Source organism: Pelobates fuscus, chromosome 8 (genome assembly GCF_036172605.1).
Source record: "Pelobates fuscus isolate aPelFus1 chromosome 8, aPelFus1.pri, whole genome shotgun sequence".
Taxonomy (NCBI): domain Eukaryota; kingdom Metazoa; phylum Chordata; class Amphibia; order Anura; family Pelobatidae; genus Pelobates; species Pelobates fuscus.
The window spans coordinates 55,844,830-55,850,829 of NC_086324.1; the positions used below are offsets into that span (position 1 = coordinate 55,844,830).

The 6,000-nt window shown below is 46.0% G+C and overlaps 1 protein-coding gene across 1 annotated transcript in view; it reads right to left on the bottom strand.

Annotated features, from left to right (window-relative positions):
* Nucleotides 1-5,505, bottom strand: part of LOC134571530 (caspase-8-like) — a 99,722-nt gene extending 94,217 nt beyond the window's left edge. The window contains exon 1 of the mRNA XM_063429858.1: nucleotides 5,478-5,505. The gene's annotated coding sequence lies outside the window, so the exon portion shown is untranslated. The remainder of the gene's footprint in view (nucleotides 1-5,477) is intronic.
* Nucleotides 5,506-6,000: the final 495 nt, after the last annotated feature.

The following is a 6,000-nucleotide window of genomic DNA, read 5'->3' on the forward strand; positions in this document are numbered from 1 at the left end:
TTGACACCTAGAATGACTGACAAAAGGTTCGCCCAATGCTATCTCAGCAACAACCCAATAGGGAAATCCAAAGGCACGGCCATCCTCCTTCATAAATCCCTTCATTTCACACCCACAGCAACCCTGAAAGATGACTGGGGAAGGTTTATATGCGTTAAGGGAACGATAGCCGACCGTACGTACACGCTAGCCAACCTGTATGCTCCTAACACTGCTCAACACCGTTTTATGACTAAATCGCTGAAAGCCATCATGGCCTTTACGGAGGGTTGTCTGATCATGGGAGGAGACCTTAATGTGGCCCTACAACCAAGCCTAGACACATCTGCGGGCACCTCGACGATACCCAGACATGTGTTGACTACTATCAACAAAACCCTTAGAGACCAACGCCTGACCGACTGTTTGAGGGCGACACACCCTGACGACAGAGACTTCACCTTCTATTCTAATCCAAACAAGACGTACTCCAGACTGGACTACTTTTTCCTACAACACTACTACCTGACAGATGTTAAGTCTGTGATGATTGGAACCGCGACATGGTCAGACCACGCACCACTCACCATGACGCTGACATCTCCCCTCTACAAACCGACGTGCAGCAACTGGCGACTGAACGAAGCCCTACTTAATGACCTAACAGTGACCACGGAATCCCGAACCAAACTTACTCAATACTTCACTGACAATGTTACTCCAGATGTGACACCCCTCTGCGTGTGGGAGGCCCATAAATGCGTTATACGAGGCTACTTCATAGCTAAAAGCGCAGCCATGAAAAAAGCAAAGGCTGCTAGACTGGCGACCATAATCGCGGAGATACAGGTGGTAGAGGCCAGGCACAAACTTACACGGCTCCAGCGCGATGGTGCCAAGCTACTGACACTACGCAGGGAACTGGCGTCCATCATGAACGCCAACCTCCAAAGGGCGCACCTACGTACCAAAGCCTTCTTTCATACACACGCCAACAAATGCGGGACCTTGTTGGCCCGTATGATCGCCAAAAAGAGAGCAGAATCCTACATACCTAAAATTCGCGACAAAGACGGACGACTGAAACAACTCCCGGGAGACATGGCGGAGGCTATACGGGAATACTACGCGGAGCTTTATGCCATACACCCCGACAGGGAGCCACCGCGCCAGGGCGACGTCCTACCAGAGACTAGACAATACCTACACACACGCATACAAAACCGACTTCCCCGGGAAGCCACGACTGCCCTTGACGAACCGATCACACCTCATGAGCTAGCCTGGGCCATAAAAGAGTCGAAATTGGGCAAATGCCCGGGCCCTGACGGTCTTCCCACTAGATACTATAAAAAGTTTGCTGACGTATTATCCCCACACCTCCTGACCGCCCTTAACACCCTACGTGACGGAGCCAGCCTACCCACACAGACTCTAGCGGCCAACATCTCCCTGATCCCAAAGGAAGGTAAAAACCCGGAACTCTGTGCAAGCTACAGACCTATCTCCCTACTAAATTGTGACCTTAAACTCTTCACAAAAATACTAGCCCGCAGACTACAAACCTACCTCCCTGATCTCATACATAGGGACCAGGCAGGGTTCACGCCCCAGAGAGAAGCGAGAGACAACACCATCAGGACACTCGATCTCATTCACAGGGCACAAGACGGTCAGGAAGGCCTCCTCTTGCTCTCCACAGATGCGGAGAAGGCCTTCGACCGCATAGATTGGGGCTACATGCTGGCGGTATTAGAAGCGATAGGTCTGGGCCCGCATATGATGAGCTGGATACGAGCACTGTACTCTAAACCCACAGCAAGGGTATGCGTGAACGGGTTGTTCACGGACCCGTTCCCCATCCGGAACGGCACAAGACAGGGATGCCCCTTGTCCCCATTGCTGTTTGTACTGGCACTGGAGCCCTTTCTTAACTCTGTCCGGGACAACCAAGCCATAAAAGGGATACAGATAGGACGGACGAGACACGTAGTGGCTGCCTTTGCAGATGACCTGCTGTTTTATGTCACTCAGCCTGAAACATCAATGCCAGCAATCATGGCAGAGTTCCAGCTCTACGGCCAATTATCGAACTTCAAAGTTAACCTCGCCAAATCCTCGGTTCTGAATGTCTCGATCCCACCCAATAGAGTAGAAGCCCTGAAACACACACTCCCATTCCAATGGTCTGACACCACTATAAGATACTTAGGCACCTCCATACCAAGAGACCTGTCACAAATATACACTGCTAATTTTCAACCCCTCCTGACCACAATACGCAGAGACTTGGAGGAATGGACTAAAGTCCGTCTTTCCTGGTTTGGATGCATTGGAGTATTGAAAATGAACATTCTACCCAGGCTGCTCTACTTGTTCCAGACACTACCAATTCACATTCCTGAGACATACTTCTCAACGCTGCGCTCCATGGCACTAAGATTCACATGGCACAACCTACAGGCATGAGTCAAACACGACACTCTCACACTACCAAAACGGAAGGGTGGCCTGGCCCTCCCAGACTTCCAGGTCTATTACAAAGCAACCCATCTCCAGAGGGTGATGGAATGGTCCAAATCGGAGGTCCACAAGTTGTGGAAAGAAATAGAGTCAGACCAAATATCCAGACCGATAGGGCTCTTACCGTGGCTAGACCACCACCAGGGCAGACAGCTGGCTAACCCACACCCGCTAATTAGAGCGACCTTAATGGTTTGGCATAAAGTGGGGACACCCTCCTCCCTCACCACACCCATTTCCCCACTCTTACCCCTGACTCATAACGACGCCTTCCCACCTGGACTAGACGCAGGCCCGTTTCAACAAATGTTAGGAAACTCGCTACCTAGACTCTGCCACGCTACCACCAATGGCACAATACGGACTCTTGAGTCCCTGTTGCCCGTGGAGAGACCGACGTTCATGATGCAGTTCAGATACAAACAACTATCTGCCTACCTACTAATAATCACCAAAGACGTCCACACACACAGGCCGCTCACAGACTTTGAAAGGCTCTGCTATGACCCAAGCCCACTGGCCAGGGGACTGTCCATACTCTATAGCCTCCTCATGGACGCAAAGAGACTTCCCCCACCGAGCTTCATGAGTAAATGGGAAACTGACCTGGGTACTACACTCTCGCCAACCCAATGGGAAAAGATCTGTACCCTGTCCCTTCACTGTTCAACGTCCAGTAGCATACAAGAAACGGCCTATAAGGTACTATCTCGCTGGTACCGCACGCCACTGGTCACCCATTCCTACGACCCAACCGCCACCAACAACTGTTGGAGATGTGAGAAAGCCCTAGGCACTCTCCTCCATATCTGGTGGACATGCCCCTTGATACAACCCTACTGGGCAGCGATCCACACGATCATCACCAAATTTTCTGATACTCCCCCCCACTTAGACCCAGCAGCCTTCCTCCTACACCACACCTCCACCCGTAGCTCATCCTATAAAAAATCCCTAACGATCAGGATATTAAACACAGCCAAGAGCCTAATTCCCTTATACTGGAAACAAAAGACCCCACCACCTGTGTCGGCCTGGTTTAAACGCATGGAAGAGCTCAGGGCGCTAGAGGAACTCACCTCACACGCAGAGGGGCGAGAACAGTCGTATATGACGACCTGGACACACTGGATACTGGCTACGACGAAACCCGACTTCCAGACACTTATCACAGACTGAGTAGACAGCAGTGGGAACATGAACCGAGACCATGGGTAGGGGTGACAAGGAATGACCGAAAAGACAGCGCACGTCATACATAGAGCTACCACAGACAGAGATTAACACGATAATTTTAGCCCTGACGGGGACGAAGGGCCACAGAAACCCATGGGGCAGGGAGGACGCTTTCCCAAACGCTGAGGAATCCCCCCCCCAATCTCTTCTCATCCCCCCCCCCCTCCCCCCGGCCCGGGCGAACTTGCGGGCCACGCAGCCGGACCAAGATACAGCGGACCACAGGTATGCCACTAAAGGCTTAAATGCACATGTTTTTGACCTGGAAACCTGCGCGTTTCCCTGCATTATTGTACCGATACTTATGATTCGCTAATACTGTGCCTCATAACTTGTATATGCCATTTATTGGAAACCTGCGTGTTTCACCGAACCACTCTTGAGACATTTACTTTTCTTGTTGTTTGCAAGTTTATTCTTGAAAACCTTAATAAAATTTAATTCATAAAAAAAAATATGCCAGCTGTGAATAAAGCCAGTTAGTTGACTCCCAAAAAAAAAAAAAAAAAAAGAGGCTTTATTTTTTTTTGTTATGGTATATACATGAAAATGTATTTAGATCAGGGATGCCCAAAAGGTAGATCCCCAGATCTACAACTCCCATGATGCTTTGCATTCCTTTACAATGCGTTTAGAATGGCAAAGTTTAATTGCAGTTGTAGTTTGAAAACCTCTAGGGATCTACCTTTTGCGCACCCCAGATTTAGATGGTTACTTTGTATATACAACAGGTCCTGCTATCGTAATTATCGTAAGACATTTAGTTGCTTGAAGTGTACTACATTCATGGATAAATAATCTCCTGGATTACAGCATTTCTCTTTCTCACTTCTATTTTACCTATTTTTACTTCTTTATTCTTCATCCTCACTCGGATGTATGCTGGGTATATAACTTAAAGGCTCTTCTGCACAGGTCTTTTTGACTTTGTGAGGTTGAGCTCTGGTATTTACGTCTACGTTTACCTGCTCACGTCTTTTCCTCCACAGCACACCTGTGTTTCACTTTCACCCTCGTTTTTATTGTCATTCACCTGTCATTTGGCTTATTACGTGTGTAGTATGTGTTGATTAAAGTCCTTACTGTCAGACTAAAATGCTGATCACTTTTTTTTGTATATGCACTGTCACTGTGGAAATTATGTAAAACCATATGAATGTGAGGTAGTCCCAAAATCAGATGAATGGATGAATATATTTTGAGATACATTTCCTTAGCTGTGCTTGTTATCTAAACATTATAATGAGAAAAACTGTGAAAAAGTTATGAACTTGTTTGCCACAATAAATTAGTTACAGGCTAATATAATATTTAACGAGAAAGCCAAAAGACTTCGAGAAATTACTTAACAAAAGTGTAAAATTGTCACTTGCCGTTAAAGTACAAAGCAGGCTTGAAGATAGCAAAGCGTTAACACAGATTTTTAAACGATGATTTACTTCCTGCTTAATAAAAATTCTGTGTTAATATTTTAACTCTTTCTGTAATAGACGGTTGCCACTCATTCCTCCTCAGCACATGACGCTTACTGGGTTAACAAAACTCTAAATGAATGTGAAACCTGTTTTTTCCCTGTGCTAACATTTCCTGATTTGTTTCAAACAATGTAAAAATTGCTGACTTTTGTATTTAAAACTACCAACATATTTTCAATTAAGTACAGTTTTATGAACTAATTTAAACATTTATTTAAACATAGATTTTTAGAAATTATTATATTATTTAGTAAGTAGACTTACATGGAAAAGAGACGACAAGTTTCCTGCTTCTGTTTCAAAGAAATGCAAAATAATGACCCAACCTCTTCCTCTTTAGTGGACGCCTACCTCCATATAGTGCAGGATGAGTAACTACAAAATAACTGATTGCTTATCTATGTGTATAACTCTATCTTTTATCACTGTATGGCGATAGAGGCTGAAAAAAAGACAGCTTTTACATTCTTACTTCTGTTAAAGCTGTAATAAAGCTAAAAATTATCTATTGATCATTCATTATTAGTTACATTTAAAGGATCAGTATAGGGTCAGGAACACAAACATGTATTCCTGACCCTATAGTGTTAACACCACCATCTAGCCCCCCTGGGCCCCTCATGCCTCCATAAATATAGTAAAAATCTTACTGTATTCAAACCTGAAGCTGTAAATCTGCATGCTGTTAGACTCAGAAAATCAAGCAGTCTGATGACATGTGGTAGCCTGATCTAATCACAGTGCTTCCCCATAGGATTGGCTGAGACTGACAAGGAGGCAGATCAGG